The sequence below is a fragment of the Apium graveolens genome, chromosome 11 (genome assembly GCF_009905375.1).
Source record: "Apium graveolens cultivar Ventura chromosome 11, ASM990537v1, whole genome shotgun sequence".
Lineage (NCBI taxonomy): Eukaryota > Viridiplantae > Streptophyta > Magnoliopsida > Apiales > Apiaceae > Apium > Apium graveolens.
This window is the reverse complement of record NC_133657.1, coordinates 26977097-26995705: the sequence shown is the minus strand read 5'-3', so window position 1 is coordinate 26995705 and position 18609 is coordinate 26977097. Positions and strand designations below refer to the sequence as shown.

The 18609-nt window shown below is 34.6% G+C and overlaps 1 non-coding gene across 1 annotated transcript; it reads left to right on the top strand.

The window, feature by feature from the left end:
* The first annotated feature begins 3954 nt into the window (after positions 1 to 3954).
* LOC141699386 (small nucleolar RNA R71) lies at positions 3955 to 4061 on the top strand. Its single transcript, XR_012565853.1, has one exon. It is a non-coding gene; the product is annotated as a small nucleolar RNA R71 (small nucleolar RNA).
* Positions 4062 to 18609: the final 14548 nt, after the last annotated feature.

Sequence of the window (18609 nt, the reverse complement as noted above, 5' to 3'; positions counted from 1 at the left end):
TGTTGGAACCTTGTTTATAGTTAATGAAACTTAAGTATAGTGAGTAGTTCATGTTTGGGGTTGAATGAATTGGACAATCTTGAGGTTTGGGACTGATGTAGTAAGGTTTGGATGAGGGTTGGTTGTATTGTTGGTTGTGAGTTGAACTATGGTTGTTTGGAGTGGTTTAAAACTTGGTAATCGCGTAAACATAGTCGTCGTAATGCCCATTTTCATACAACTGCTTGTTCTTAGTGTTCGGGACATAGCTAACTGTTTAATCTGTGACTTTGCCACTTTTAGCTAGATTGTATCGTAAGCTTCGTTTTGATATGTGGTTCGCTTGAATCCAATGTACGGTTTAGGAGAAACGACCGTTTTAAGTAACGGCATTTCGCGAACGTACCTTTACCCCTCGCCTTACTTTGAAACCTTGGTTAAGGTCCTTAAATGACTATTTGGAGTAAGAATCAATTATGTAAGGTTAATAGGTCAGTTGGTAGAGTATTAGCGAAAGAATCGCCTTAAAATTCGTAACGGTTAATTTATTAAAAATGGTGGAGCCGAGGGTACTCGAGCGACTTATGTGAATCGTTAAACGCAGAAGCGAACGTTAGGGTCTAATTGGTTAAAGACTAGTTTCTTAAGCGACTGTGGTTTAATTCCAACTTATATGTTGTTTATAGGTTACCAGACTCGCCCCAGGCCTTTTACCACCCCCAGTCACTCAGGCAAGTTTTCTACCCGTTATACTGTTGTTGTGATGTAAATATATTGATGCATTATCTTGAGATAAGTGCATGACTGTTATTAGCAAATCTTGCGATATATTGGAGCATGTTGATATGGTCTATATATGCATGTTGTGAAATCTTGATATTCTATTATCAATTCAAATGCTTATAAACTGCATAATACCTATGCTAGAGATAAGCAGTAGTTGCGTATACCCTTAGTATAGGGGACCCAAAGGTGAACATTTTTCTAAACCGGGAGTCGATGTTTCCGAGTATAATATATGTATATTTAAATATATATATATATATAGTTTTCTTTAACTATTAATCGAATAAGGTATATTCGATGGTTTTGAATAATAATCAAACTTATTTTCGATTATTCAAATAAGGATCGTACTTTTGTGTAAGCATATCTTTTGTTATTTATTATTCGTTTCAAGTATGAGTTTTAAAACTTCTACTTCAATTATATTATAAATATTATCCTTTATGGGAATATTATTTAAATAATAATATTCAGATAATTTCTAATATATCGGGACTGATTTATTTTATTAAATCATCATTACTCTAAACATTCTTTAAAATATTTTCGAGTCTTCAAAATGATTTCAAAAGTTAGAGTGGATCCCAAAACTCGTTTTCAAAGTTTAAGATCTTCCTTTTGAAGGGGACGTGAATACTCGCTCAAAAATCTAAGGGATCCGGCTATGTGGTGTATTTTATATTCGCAACGAGGTTGCTGTTTTGAGAAAACAATTTGATTACTTGCCCAATGTTCGGGAAGTAAGTCCATCTAATTGAGTCAGCATAAGCGATATGCCGGGGTATGGTCTATGAAGGTGTAAGAGGCTGGGTGACAGTCCATCCACGTGTGAGTGGCCGGGTAACGGTCTAGCGCGAGGTCCTAATTCGGCCAGGGTGATGACCGGCGAGGAATTCATCCATCTACAGTAGAAAAGGTTACTTATGGGTATCTTTGCCTGATCAGCAAGATATCGGGTTTATGCCAAATTCTCTTCGTTCCAAATTCATTGGATGTTACAACTCTATTTATACTTTTCATGACAGAGGTTTTCAGGGAATGTGTGAGAGATATATATAGGTATATATATATCGGGATTTAATGAAGTATCTCGTAACTTCATTTCATTCATATAATATTTCAAAGATTGAATCTATTCAAGTCTTATGTTGAAGTCCCATCTATGTGTTGAACCTTTGAAAACTTATTATACTTTGAACAGTAATAGTTCAAGTAGTTTTCTAAAATGATATAAGTATAGTGAAGTAATCGGTAACTTCAGCTCCATTTAAGCTTATATCCAGTAAGTAATTATCTTACACTTGATAAGAATTTCCAGTAAGTTATCCATTTAGATACTTGCATTATTGCTTACACTATATATTATCTTGTGAGCTGTAATGCTCACTCTTGCTTCATTTCTTCATCACACAACAACAGTTAGGAAAGATGGCCAGACCCAAGCAGACCCAGCGCAAGAGCGTGGGAAGCGTCCCGCGTCTTCCCGTTGATATCATAGCTGCTATAGCTGCAGAGGTAGATCTATCTGTAGATCAAGCATTCTACTTTTGGGAATCAATTATGTATAATTATAACTTGTGGCAGATAATGGCAATTAACTGTAAACTTATTAAGTAATCATTTTGGGTTGTAATAACTTTTAATTTGTAGATTCAAGGACTTGTACTTATTTCAATTTCATCTCTGAGACTATAACGTGTTGTGGTGTGTGTTAGTGTGGGGTCACAGTATGAGGTTATTTATTTTTAATTAAGTTAAGTGATATTTATGGAAAGAAAGACCGTGATGACCCGGATCCCCGAACCCGGATCTGGGGGTGTTACATCCTCCACAATACCTCGCGGATATGTGATAGAACCGTCGACCAACTGCAAAGTCATATAAGTAGGTTTTGGATCAGGAAAGTCCAACTTCTTGAAGATTGACAAGGGCATTATATTGATGCTAGCTCCCAAGTCACATATACACTTATCAAATGACACATTTTCAATGGTGCAAGGAATAGTGAAGCTTCCAGGATCTTTAAGCTTCGGAGGCAAATTATATTGTAGCACAGCACTGCATTCCTCCGTGAGAGCAAAGGTCTCTAAGTCATTAAGCTTCACCTTCCTAGAGAGAATACCTTTCATGAACTTCGTGTAACTAGGCATTTGTTCAAGAGCTTCAGCGAAAGGTATGTTGATGTGAAGTTTCTTGAACACCTCCAGAAACTTCACAAACTGCTTATCCAGCTTTTTCTTCTGCAGCCTCTTAGGAAAAGGAGGTGGATGATAGATCTGTTTCTCCCATGTATTACCCTCAGAAGGAGTGTGCTCAATAGTAGTCTTCCTTGGTTCCACTTCTGCTTCCTTCTGCACTTCTTCTTCTTCAGCCTCAACTTCAGATTATGGAGTCTTAGATTTTTCAGGATTCGCAACCTTACCAGACCTCAATGTAATTTCTTTAACATGCTCCTTAGCTTCCTTCTTGCCTGACACTTCAGTATCGCTCGGAAGCGTGCCAGGTTGACAATTTAGTAATGCATTAGCAATTTGCCCAATCTGATTCTCTAAGGTCTTGATAGAAACAGCTTGGCTCTTGCACATGAGCCTCAACTCCTCCAATTCAGATTTTTCATTAGCTTGAGGTAACTGCTGAAGTTGAAGTTGTTGCCTCGGGGCATATTGCGGTTACTGAAAACCAGGAGGGTTATACTGCTTTGTTGTGTATGGCTGATAAGATTGTTGCACCGCACTCTAATTGTTACTCCAGCTGAAGTTAGGATGATTGTGGTTATTTTGATGATAAGTGGCTGGAGCTTGTTGTTGTGATCTCTGAAAGTTGCTCACAAATTGAGCTGATTCGCTAGAAATAGCGCACTGCTCAGTTTCATGTGCCCCCGCACAAAGCTCACAAACACTAGTGATTTGATTAACTTCATAATTAGCCAAAGAGTCCACTTTCATCGTCAAAGCTTGAAGTTGAGCAGCTATAGCAGTAGTTGTGTCCACTTCCAGAATTCCTGCTACCTTTCCTTGCAATATTCTTTGCGTAGGATTCTGGTATTCATTGGCTGCCATTAGCTCAATCAACTCATAAGCTTCATTATAGCTTTTAGCCCATAAGGCTCCACCAGATGCTGCATCGAGCATAGGTCTAGATTGTGCACCTAAACTATTGTTGAAATAGTTTATAATCATCCAATCAGGCATGCCATGGTGTGGGCAATTCCTTAGCATCTCTTTATATAGATCCCAAGCCTCACGCGGAGATTCTCCAGTTTGCTGCGCAAACTGAGTAATAACATTCCTGATTGCAGCAGTCTTCGCCATAGAAAAGAATTTAATGAGAAACTTTTGAGCAAGATCCTCCCATCTGGTGATAGACCCTGGTGGTAGAGAATGTAACCAGCACTTCACTTTATCCCTCAAAGAGAATGGGAATAGTCGCAGCTTAATAGCATCTTCGGTCACATCTTTGAACTTGAAAGTGTCACAGATCTCGATGAAATTCCTGATGTGCATGTTGGGCTCTTCAGCAGGAGAACCCTCAAACTGAACTGAGTTCTGTATCATCTGAATCGTGCTCGACTTGATCTCAAAAGTGTTAGCCGTGATGGCTGGTCTGATGATACTTGACTGAATATCATTGATCTTAGGCTGAGAATATTCCATCAAAATATTAGGATTATCTGCTTGATCTCCCATCTCTATTAAAGCTGGTTCTTCGAATTTCTCTTCGTCCTCAAAAACTTCCCTTTGGTCCACTACAACTTCTTCCTCGGCTTTATCCAGATTTCTCTTACGAGACCGAGAACCGTATGCATACACGATCGCTAGAGTACCTGAAACACGACAAGGAAAAGAGTAGGTAAGTAACAATGTCCGAGTCAATGAACTTTAACGATCACCGATGACAAACACTTAAACTAAAATTTAACACTGAGTCCCCGGCTGCGACGCCAAAAACTTGTTAGGGCTAAACACGCGCTAATATTCACGCAAGTATACGCGATCACAAGTAATATATAATTATTTCTAATTCATTCCCACAGGGACTGGTTTAGGTTAACTTTGTGATTTATGCACTTATGTACCAATGATATGGGTATTATTCAATGCTAAGACGATAACAATTTGGGTTTTGATTATACTATGAATTAAACTAACAATTATAACTAAGTGAACAAGAATGGTTGAATTAATATATATGACAAATACGGGATTCTAACTTCATTAAATACTTCATTCAATAGCCTTATTATTCTTAACCTTAGCATGCAATGGTGATGATACTAATCAGATAACACGAAACTGCTAAATGCCAACTTTCGTTGCACGAATAACATACTACCAGACATCCACAAAACAGATAGAAGCTGAATAGACACCAATTATATTGAGACTCTATATGTCTATAGAATTTGACAACATAATGGCTTAATGCACAAGTTATCTATCATGATTACATAGGGCAAGTAACATGGTTAAAATTACCTATGAATCATGCATAACAATAACACATGAACCTATGCTAGCATGGCAAGTTCTAAATCCTTAAATTCACTGTCGCTTCATTAAAGATTAACACGTTATCTTATAAGTTCGCGACGCTTATAAGACGAATAAGTACAACCAATACTAGGTTATCATACAATCACCACACACTATGGCATCGAAAAAATTAATTAAAGAAATCCATAAATAAATCCGCCAGAACCCCACAATAACGATTAGCCCATAATCGGACTCATCATCAACGTGGGTTCCGATGAAAGCATGGTATAATAAACGTAGTCTTTATACAGAATAAATAATAAACCAGGTAAAAAACAAGAGTATAGGTTTACGAATAAGAAAACTAGCATCCAAGTTACAACTTAGAACAAAGAATCACAAGTATAAACTAGATCTTTTTCGCCTTCATTGAATCGTGCTAAAATGGTCTTCTTACGCCTTCTCATTGTGCTATGGTACGTCTCCTTCTGAAAATGACCTTTATTTATGTATATATATCAGCCCATAAATAGTAGAAGTCCTCCAATCAGAAGCCCAATAGAACCAGGATTTAAATTTCCCGACCCGACGCGGCCGCGCGCTTGATCAGCGCGGGCGCGCTGTGTCTCTGTACTTCGGGCGCAGCTGCGCGCTATGACAGCGCGAACGCGCTGGCCTTCTGGAAAAAATTCCATTTTCCTTCTTTCTTGCTGCAATGAGTTGGTTTCCCGAGCTTTATTCCTTGGACACCATCCTAACACCATATTAGCATGAAATCAATGCTAATTCACCTGAATTTCGGATTAATGCCTGAAATGCAAAAACACTAGAAAATATATTAAAACACCAATAACTTGAGTACAAAAGCATCAATTCAAAGCTTAATGGAGAGTTATAAAGTGTCATAAATGCCACTCAATAGTAGAAGCAACAAATTCCTTCCTTATTTGCTGAGTTTAAATCTGCAACAAACAGGCTTCCCTTTCTTACTCCTTTCAGAGCAACTTCACTAGTCTTTTTGCTGATGATTAAGCATTCTCCTTTATCAAATGTAACATTGAATCCTTTATCTGTGAATTGACTGACACTTAGGAGATTCACTTCCAATCCAACAACCAGTGCTACATCTTCAATGAAAATATTTCCAGAAATTAACTTGTCATATCCTATTGTGAAACCTTTGTTGTTGTCTCCAAAAGTCACCAATGGGCTAGCCATCTCCTCAAACTGTGATAACAGGGCTTATCACCTGTCATATGTCTTGAGCATCCACTGTCTATGATCCATATGACTTTCTTCATTTTTCCCTGCACACAATGAGGATTAAGTGTGTTTATCTACCCAAGCAGTGTTGGGTACTTTCTTATTGTTAACAGAACTTGCAGAATTAGAATGAGTTGATTCAGAAAGAATGGTGTTCATTGATTGATTTACATGTTCCCTTTTAACTGTACACCCAATGTTGACTTTTTTGAGGTCTACTCTCAGCTTGCGGCAACTTGTCATCACTTTCATGTTGCAAGAAATGCAATTAAACTTATCACAGAAGGAATATGGATCTTCAGTATTTGCTTCATTATATTTGCATGCTCCCAATATTCACTCACTAATAGCCTTTTTACTAAGGTGGGTTAGATGATTTGTAGAGCCACAATTCTGACATTGTTTCCTAGGAGAATTTGCAACAAATGAAAAGTTATTACTCTTGTTTATCCCATATTCCCATTTCTATTTTTCTTCTTCTTTCCTACATACTCAGTCTTAACCTCCTTGATTGATTTCTTGGGGGTTTGATCTACCATGAGCTTCTTCTCAGTAGGAGTTGTAATTATTTTTGTGCATTTCTTCTCATTGTCATCATCAGCAAGTTCTTGCTTTGTCACCAACTCATGTTCACTGAAATTGACTTCACATGTCTTGAACAAAGGTGAATCAACCTTTCTCATCATAGCTGGGACATTTTCATTACAGTTGCTTTGTGTTAGGTCCAAAAGGTACATACAAAGGGGGGTGAATGTTTGTTCTTCGTTTTCTAAAATTAATTGCAGCGGAATATTAAAATTAAAATGAATTAAACACACGAAGAGATTCTGGGTAAATATTCTTTTTATTCAAAAGTATAAATACCCGGAGGTTTGCTTACAACTTCAAATATAAAGATCTGAAGCAACAAATATAAAAATAACCAAAATAATAAGCTATAAATCTAGGGTTCTTCTTACCACTCTAAAAATTAAAAGCTCATATCAAAAGGTATTGATTACAATCAAGAGAGCTTTAAATAATGAGTGTTACAAGTTTGTAAGGCTTTAAATGGTGTGAAACAAATTGGACATGACCTCCCTTTGTCAAATCAAGTTTTTAAAGTGTGCTGAGATAAATTTGCAAGAGCTTCGTACTTGTAAAAAATGGAGGAGATTCAGATTCAATTGCTGCTGATTTAATTTTTTAGGATGGTAGGCTGGAGAGAGAAGGACTATGTGGCACTCTAATATCCATTCATTTGAGTTTAACAGATTGCACAAATTCTAACTTGTGATCTGCATTTGATGGTAACTGGCGACTTGATTTATCAACTTGCGACTGAGACTGTGGCTTCAACTTGTGGCTGTCAATCTTAATTCAGCAACTTGCGACTCAAAGAAATGCTTAGCCATTCTTTTTCTTCTTCTGTTTTTGTATAAATAAATAAAAACAGTACAGTTTTCTTTTCTATTTATTCGAATTAAAACACACAAGCAGCCAGGAGGGTGGTTCTGTGGTACACGCGCAAAAACATGAATACAAGAGGCCCATGTGTGCGCCACGCGTGCGTGAAGTTGTAGGCCAGAGAAACAACCACCTGCCAAATTAATTATTTGCTAGGTTTTCTTTGTTTTGATTTTCTTCCTGGGTCACATGCATGCAGCTAGGTCCCGTGGCAATTTGACTAAGAAACGCAAAAATAACACAACCAAAGTCTGTTTGTTTCTTTTGATTCATTTCTTTGCACACCTCTTGGGACCCGCGACTTTTGACAGCAAACAAACATACAGAAAACAAATAGGCTGCCATTTCTGATTTCCACAGCTTATGTTAATTTCCTTTACTTTTTGTTTATTAAAAAAGAACACACATGCATGCATGCAATGTTCTGCTGGATAAAAAATAATTGAACATTTGAGATTTAAAAATCAATAAATAAATAACATTTGATTTTATTTATTTATTTGATTAAAAATCAAATATTAATTTATTTTTCCAAAAATTAAATATTGATATTAAATTAAATAAATAAATGATTTGAATTTCATTTATTCATTTAATAAAACATCTATTATTAATTTATTTATTTTAAAATCAATTGTGATATAAAAATAAATAAATAAATTAATTAATTTCCATTTATTCATTCAATAAGAAATCAGTCATTGATTAAAAATAAATCATGTAAATCCGGGCTGTACTCCTTTGTATCTACAGGCCTTCTAATCTCCAGGTTTTCATACTATAAAATCTTTCCAGTCTTCTCGAGTACTAAAACCACTTAACAGTATTTCTAAAAAATAATACTCCGTTTTCTTTCACGGATCACTGATGTCTAGTGCATGGGTCTGGTTCACAGACGACTAGTTCCGCTCTCAGGCCTTCGTATTATACCCGTACAAACCATTGTTAAGTATTCTACCAAATATAACTCACTTCACTAAAAATACTTTAGGTCTTCACACTGATTCTGATAACTGCTTCGAATGACTCCAACCTTATTCCTCTAATGTCTGAACATATTAATGAACTTCATTCGGATTACTATTAACGTCTTCTTCACTGCAGCTTACAAAACCTTGTGTGCATATACCCAATAAATAATATGTACTGATCCTAGTGGAACATAGATTATTTCAAAGTCCTTATCCTATGTTGAGTTATCCAAACCAGTATTGTTGAGTTATACATACAGCTTCAATCTTGCTCAACGTTTTGCCCTTATCGCCTTCATTCTTTTTGTTGTTGTTTAAGGCATCGTAGTCAAAACCAATGGCTATATTAGCACATGGCTTGTTCTTCTCATGGTATTGACACACTAACTGAGAAGCATTCCTGAATGATTTCAGTTTCACCTCATTCTTCTCTATCTTTTCCCTCAATACAGCTTTTATCTCACTAGCACACTTCAGCTTGTTCTTTAGATAGTCATTTTCCTGTTTGACAGTCTCAAGATCAACAAGCTGCAGTTCCAAATTTTGCTTCTCAACCTCAAGCTTTCCATTAGCTTTTGACACCCTACTAACCTCCTCAGTAGCTGCCATCATGCTAGTGTGGATGTGGAACATCTCTATGCTCATCTTTTCAACGGTCTTTTTATATTGACTTGTATTTAAATCATTAGTAGTAAGAGTTGGTACCTCTGTTTTTGATGAGGATGACTCTTCTTGCTCCAAGGCCATGAGTGCATAATTTTCAACCTCCTCATCTTCATCATTATCAGAATCATCCCAACTATTTCCTTCTGCAATGTAAGCTCTACCCTGTTGCTTCTTCAAGAGAGCTTCATATTTTGCCTCCAACTCAAGATAGGCTTTATCTTTCTTCACCTTTTTAGGCTTCCCGCATTCAGTAGAAAAATGACCCAATTCGTCATAATTGAAGCACTTTATTTTTAATCTGTCAACAAATCCAGTCTTGTAGCCACTTTTGCCACCAGAAGTGTATTGTCCCTTTCATTTGCAGCTATTGTCCTTGTTAAATGTATGTCCTTTACTCTTGAAGGACTTTGGATTTTTCACTCTAATATTAGAGGATTTTCCTAGCTAGATAAGCGATGGATTGATCTAAATCATCCAAGTTCATCCAATGTATATAACTCATCTTCTTCAAGTTCCAGAATGACTTGCTGCATTGATTCCTTATTCTTTTGCTCAATGATTGAGACAGTTGGAGTCTGGATCTCTAATTCATCATTGGATGAATTGTTGTCAATAACAACTAGTGCACTTGTTCCATCAACAATGTGTTTTTGACCAGTTCTTAAGGATTTTATTTGAATCATTTCTGGTTCATATGTTTTCAAAATCCCATATAACACCTCCATTTTCATCCTGCTCAAGTCTCTTCCTTCTCTTATGGCTGATATTTTTTGTTCAAGATGGTCAGGAAGGGTGAGCAAAAATTTCAAGTTAACCTCCTCAGCTTTATAGTACTTGTCATGAAGCTGCATGTCATTTATCAACTTATTGAATCTTTCAAACACATCAGTAAACCTCTCTTTTCATTTTATCATAAAACCCTCATACTGAGACACCAATATTCTTCTTTGGTTTGACCTAACTTCCTTTGTACCTTCACACATTATCTCAATCTTCTCCCATATTTGTTTGGTTGTGTCACAGTTGACAATATTGTTGTACATAACATTGTCAAGTGACTCTATCGGAATTAGATGTAGCCCAATGTCAAGAGAGACTTTTTCATTCTCAATGTCTGTGTATTTTGAAGGATCTTTAGGGCCATAATGAGCTGGGATGACCATGTCTCCATCTGTAGACTCTTCAATCTTTTTCACAGGAGTGAAAGGTCCATTCTTCAGAATCTGGATGTACAAGGGGTTGGTCATCCTTGGAAATAACATCATCTTCTTCTTCCATAATATGTAGTTAGTCTTATCAAAGACTAGTATCTTTATATTTCTTATCTTTTGTGTATTCATTCTTCCAAGATCTTGATTTGTTTACTTTCAGATTTTGCTCTGATACCACTTGTTAGATATTGAATACAACACAGGGGGTTGAATGTGTTTTAGATATTTTTAGCCTTTTTTAAACTTCTATGGATGCTGAACAAAGCAGATTAATTTGTTGAGATATTCTGTTTAACAGGATTAAAAAGCATGCACAATAAACACAGTATTTTCAAAACTCACTTAACTTTGTATTAAAATTAAGCATGTCTTGCTACAAGTTTATGGGTTCTTTGTAAGTAAAGAACTCAGCTTCTATCTTGAAAGAGTACAAGAAAATCTAGATCTGTTTGTTACAATTAAAAATAAAGCACCAGTGTTTACTTTATAGATTAGTAAACATAGGTTTACACATCATGCAATAAGATGTACTAAACCCTGTTTTAAGTTATCTCTAAAGCTTTTCATTTGTGGCTTAGTGAATCTTTGCAAATCGTATAGGTCTGTGACCTTCCTTTGTCAGTTAATCTTGGCCCTTGATCTTGCACTCTTGAAACTTCTTTTGTAGACTTTTCAATCTAAGTGATTAGATCGTTTGTTGATTGATAATCTTGAATATTTAACTTGTTTGCATTTTGTACTTGATGTTCATATCGAGATCTCCAGTTTGTTGTATAAAGAACTGACATCTTGATAAGTATAATGGCTTATCGAGATCTCTTAGTTCTCTATAAGTGTTTTTGACTTGTCGAGGTCTCTGAGTTCTCTATTAGTGAACTTCGTTTGTCGAGGTCTCCAAAATTCTGCATGTAGAAATGACTTGTCGATATCTCTGAGATCTCTATAAGTATTTTGACTTGTCGATATCCTGAGATCTCTAATGATAAAATTGACTTGTCGATATCTCCAATCTTCATATCTTTATTTTGACTTGTCGATATCTCTGAGTTCTCTATATGTGAACTTGGCTTATCGAGGTCTCCAAAACTCTGCATGTAGAAATGGCTTGTCGATATCTCTGAGATCTCACTAAGCATTTTGACTTGTCGATATCTCTGAGATCTCTAATGAGAAAATTGACTTGTCGATATCTTCAATCTTCATATCTTCATTTTGACTTGTCGATATCTCTGAGTTCTCTATATGCAAAATGACTTGTCGATATTTTAGAGGTCTCTATATACATTTTGACTTGTAAATATCTCTGAGATCTCTAATGAGAGATTGACTTGTCGATATCTCCAATCTTCATATCTTCATTTGACTTGTTGATATCTCTGGGACTTCTCTATAAGCCAATTTGGACTTATCGATAAGTCATTCTGGAATTCTCGAATGACCTCTCTATATGACTTGATCTGTGACTTGTAGATATATTTGACTTAGAACATTTTTCCTAAAATGGATTTATTCAACTCCAAACTTCTTCAACATTTCTCTGAGGCATGATCTTGTTGATCTTCTTCCAGAGTTTATTCTTAGGCTTGAGACTGTTCACAGAAAAATATATTAGTCTGATCTTTAACATTTTCACAGACTCAAGTAATACAATACAAAATACAGATTTAGACTATCATACAACAAAATATTAGAGTTGTAAATATGACTTGGTTTTGTATGATACATGTCTGTCTTGCACAACAAGAAGCCATAATGCCTTAAAGCACCACGACTAAGAAACTAATATGTCTTAAGTATAGTGTAATTTTCACATGTCTTGAATATATTGCGGTATTTTTTAGTATAATTCTAATTTTAGATAAATCTCTAAACTATACTCCCTGCACAAAGTGTATGACAATGATGAGTTCTAAGACTAATTTTATATAAGATTTTAATTTGAACCTAACTTGTTATAATATTATTGTAACTTCAAAGTTATTTAATTTAAGTCTCTGTAACTCAATATCATATATATATATACATATATATACATATATGTATATATGTATGTATATATGTATATTAAAAAAATAATAAGGAAAATTGTTAAATTTCATTTCATTAATGTTGTTTAATGTTTTTATGTTTTATACATATTAAAGAACCAAACGTTTAAAATTTTGATGGTTATTATGGTGTTGTTTGCTTATAAGTCGAGAACTGGTTTATAAATTAATATAAATTATTTCAAGTTGTTTGCATAGTAAGGGAAAGTAACTTATTATTGATTTTTAGAAGTAGAATTGTGTGTACTCAGTGTCTTGGGAAAACTTAAAATGAATAAATTACGTATAAGTGATAGATATATAAATATTTATAAGTATTTTGATAATTTTACTCAGAAGTCATATTTTGTTTACTCAAGTGAAGTAAAATAAATATTTTTAAATACACTTATTTTAATTCATGAATTTTAAATTAGAAAAAATATTTACAAACTTATATAATAAAACTACTGTGAATAAAAAATAAAAAATCAAAATAGGTTGAGAAAAATTACATTGTTAATAACATTTTATAACTTATAAACTTATATGTTATAAATTCGACTTATAAACTGAATTGACAAACATACATCTATAAGTTCTTACGAACATATCTACCACAAAACAATCCCTCGATTAGAATTTTGCAATTTGACTATATTCAAATCAGATTTTCTCACCTAGGGCATACAAAAAAATTTAGGTGTCAAATTTTTATCGGCTCTCTTCTACTAATGATAATAGATCTCCACAGTATGGACAAAAACCACCACTAGTAACAAATAGCCATATAATCAAAATTGCATTAATGTAAGTGACTAATGTCTCACTATATGCCCATGGCACAACAAACCCTATTTAAAAAATTAGATTAAACAATTTTTCTACGATGGGCACACAATCGACACAAAATTTTATAACTTTAGTTTATTTTTATTGTTTATATTTCTTAATTCTTAATAATAATGGACCCTTACTAATATTAATATATTTTATTTTTATATATAGTAAGTTATAAACAGATAATTAAAATTTTCAAATTGATAATTGAAATTCTACACCTAGAGGGGGGATGAATAGGTGTTATGGCTAACTATAATCGATTTTAAAATGTTACCGATTTATCAAACTGTCAGGCATCTCGCTGTTAAGTTCGAATATATGTTGTCAGCAAGTTGACACTCGATATGCAATGCTGAAAATAAATAATAGCAAGTAAATAACACAGAGATTTTTAGCTAGTTTCGACCCCTATGTCTAATGATCTACCACCTGGTCCCTTACCAACTTGATACGAGAATATGTTATTTTTCACTGAAATTATACGATTACAAGATTCAATAATATATCTCCATTTATCCCCTGTTCTTGATAGCAGCCTGTTGATAACACATGTTCCGTTAAGTGAATTAGCCTGTTGATAACACATGTTCCGTTAAGTGAATTGACCTCTAAGCCCTATACCAAACATGTATAACCTTCTCTAGTAATCTGATTCCTTGAACCCTTGTTATCCAAATTCAACTACTCAGCAACAAATGTTTATACCTTGAACAATACAAAATTTAATAAAAATTACAACCGAAACTATGAACTCCGTAAATATAGATATACGTGATTAAATTAGAGTTCGGAAAAAGAATATTCAAAAAAAGCAAGTTGTATTTTCTCAGATGGTATGGTATATATTTCGTGGATCAATCTCAAAACAAACATACCCGATTATATTTATAGACTAAGTTAACTTTCAAAATAATAAAGCAACCTTTTCGTTTTTGATCAAGTCTCACGACTTAGTAGTTATTATTTGAACGTTAAACTCATCTTAAATATATTTAAACTTAAAGGTAGGATAGATAAGAAAAAGTTTGAAAACATCTATCTTTAATTTAAATTTAAATAGCAATCGATAGGAAGGTTGTTAGGATAAAACGATTGATAATAACTTCCTAAAAAATAGAGAATAATTTTATAAAAGAATTTGAACATCTGAGGATCTCTAATTTAATTAAACACGTAAATTATACTCAATAGTCCTTACAGAAACTCATTTATATCCATCTTCTTAGAAACAACAATTTTGAATTATCCTAAATCTCTTCCAGGCGATTATTGTGAGCTAGCCGATAAGACCGTCACAATCATTGTTAGCTTGCTGGCAGATAGGTTTATATCTTCTGCAAAATAATGTTAATAACATAAAGACATAATATAATCAGCATGCTACAAGAGTACCAAGATAAGCTATGACTTGAGATGTACACGGGTTAGTGAAACGGACCTAGCCTATCCAAACCGACCTCATTTCACGCGATCCAAACCGATCTTTTATAAATCAAATTGGTTTGAAAAATCGTTAAACTAATTCAAATGGTTTGGATATGGATTTAGATTTTTCAAACCCGATTAAAATTAAAAAAATTAAATTTTATGATAATTGTGCCATTTGCATTAGTAGTCACATACCCTTAAATTTTCATAAGTTTAGAATTCATATTTTTCGAAGCTATATCATTGTGCCATTTTTTATATCATTTTTCTCTTTTAACAGTAGCTGCAAGATGCACCAATTACTTTATTTTTGGGTTAAATGGCAGTTAGGTCACTCAACTCACTACTAACTTTCAGTTGGGTCATCCAACTCAAAAAGCTTTCAGTCAACTCACAAATCTCTTTAAAATTTTCACGTAGGTCACTTGCCGTTACTGACGTTAAATCTTGGATGGAAAAATGACTCAGCAATCTGACATGGCTGATTTGTGGCATATGGACCTCATCTAACCCTTGTACCCGACCCAAATACTAGATAACCCTGTATATCATCCCTCTTTTATAAACTCTCCCCCTTTTATAGAAAATTAGGGTTCATATCAATCTCAAAGCATCTCATAGAAAATTAGGGTTCATATCAATCTCAAAGCATCTCCTATGTCCAGTACGAAGAGCAGTAGTTCGTCAGTTAGAAATCCGTTCGGAAGTAGCAGTAACTCTTGGGCGGGTGGTAAACATTACGACCCTGATTTTGAATATCGTTTCAATGATATCAAATGCAAGTGCGATCTTGTGGCACCATGTCAAGAAGCTTGGAAAGAAGGGACATTAGACCCGGGAAGAAGGTTTTTCGGTTGCAGTCAATGGAAGGCAAGTGTATTTTGCATTGTTATCTTGTTTAATGCTTAAATGTATTTAGCTAACTTGACTTATAATTTGATTAGGATTCGAGGAAAAAATGTAACTTTTTTCTATGGGCTGATCCTCCATACACCGATAGAGCAAGAGAAGTTGTTCAGGATTTGAAGGCAAAAGTGAGAGTCAAAGATGATCAACTGGAAAGAGCTATAGCAGAGTTACGTTTTGTCGAAAAAAAAATGTTGGTTTTGAACGAAGAATGTATGTCACTTCGTAAGAAAAATGGTGAATTAGCAAACAATGTTCTTAGTAACAAACTAGATGGTAGCAAAATGAAGAAGTTAGTATTGCTTATAATTATAGTTTGGTTTTTTTTTAGGTTCTTCAAGTAATAAACTAGATGGTGAACATTGGTTACAATATTCTTAGTGATTTCATGTAATTTGTACTTCATATAATGGATGCTATCAATGTTATCAACATTTTGTTAGTAAAAGATTCTACTCTACCCATGTTTCATAATATAAATGCACTGTGATGTTCCAGAAATATGCAATATGCATCAAAAGTTTAGATAAAATAAACTGGGAACATAAGATTCTCATTACAAAGAGTTTAGGTAGAACTTAATAAAGCTACATAATAAATTGGGAACATAAAATAATAAAAGAGTCACACTGTCAATGACAAAATGTCTCAGAAGATTCCCATTACAAAATGTCTCAAAAGTAACATAAGATAATCACTTCTTCTTTGGTCTTGGAGGTGCAAAGGACTTGACAGACTTTCTTGGAGTTTTTTTCTTGGCTGATTGTGCAACTGTTGGAGGAGTTGATGCAGGTGGTGTGCATCCAGTACTGATGTGGTTCCCCAGACTTGGAGTTGGCATCTATGAAAAAACATAAAATATAAGTACATTATAACAATATGCAGCAAAAGTTTGGAAACTAAGAATACTTACAAATTTCATTCTTTGGTTAGGCCCAGATTGTGGTTCTTCCATGTTTTCCATTGTATCATTTATCAGTTCATCCTCACCAGTTAGGATTTCTTCTTGTTGCAAGTGCATCTCTTGAGTTACTTCTTCCATAGCAGACTGCTCCTTTTGTGGTGTCCCCTTATGCTTTTTTGGTCCCTCTGGATACAAGTGTTTATCTGGACATTTATCTCTTTTATGGCCCTCCTTCCTACAGAGACCACAATGCATTTTTCTCCCTGAAAAACTCAGTCTAGCCTTCTTACCACTAGATACAACTCATCTACATATTTCATTTTATCATATCCAGGGGGGGATTAGCATAACAAAAATCTTCATCACTCTCCTCACTATTAGGATAAAACCCCCTATCTGATTCACTATCTTCATCACTCTCATATATTTCATTCAAATTTGCTTCCCTCTCATGTTCATCCATCTTCTTTTTTTCTTCTCTACTGGATTTCCTAATCTCTGCAAACTCATCATCACTATACTCCCTTTCAATATCAGACTCATCAGTAGGTACAATAACATGGTAGACATACAGGACAATGTTATTACCACATTCCTTGCCCAACTCAATTATTATTGGCTTCGATTCAGCATTAAGCAAATAAATCTTAAGTTCAGGAGTTCTAAAGTACAGGGAATCATACTCACCAACAGGACCACTAAATAATTTCTTCAAATCATCAATACTAAGCTTCTCCAAATCAATACGCTTATAAAGTTTTCTCACATTACTTGTGTACGATTGAAAAGGAACATGAACAAAATGACCTCCATAGTATAATATAACATTATACAAATTATCCCTGTTAAATGTAAGTAAATAATTAAAGAACCCTAATTTACACAGGTACGGAGCATTCTAATAAAATAGAAAAAAACAAGACGGGTTCAACCCTAATTGAAGCATCCTAATAATTAAAAAACACAAGACGGGTAATTACTTACGTTGTTTCTTCTCCGGTGGTCGCATTTTCATCCACTTCATCCTCTATGCCTGCGTCATCATCTTCAATCACAATTTCTTCTTCATCATTTGGTTCTTGAATTGTACGAACTTCAACTCCTGATCGAGTTCGAACCATCTCCGAAATTAGGTTTACAGATGAAGTGATTTTGGGGGATTTTGTTATCTGGTGGAGTGATTTGGGGGGATTTTGTTACCGGGTTATAAGAGGGAAGAGGATGGGTTATAATATAAACGGGTTTTTAGATGGGCTGGGTTATTTAACTACGTGGCATCTGATCTGGCACTCATCTGGCACTCATCTGGCAGCAATAGACGGACTTCCGTCTATTGTCAACGCGACTTAACGGTCATGAAATTTTAAACGAGTACAATGACTTAAATGAATATTTTTAATTCACATATGACCTCAATGAGAACTTTTTGAGTTGGATGACCCAACTGAAAGTTAGTAGCGAGTTGAGTGACCTAAATGCCATTTAACCCCTTTATTTTTCCCCAGCTTCTTTGCTTTCTATTTTTAACGAAATTCCTTATGTTTATCTCTATGCCAAGTTGTATAAAACCGCATGATATGTGTATATTGATATTGTTAAACCATTTACATAACAAACATTATAATAAAAATATTATTTTTAAATATTAAATGATCTGACTAAATCAATTTAAACCGATCCGAACCGAACCGAATATTGTAAACT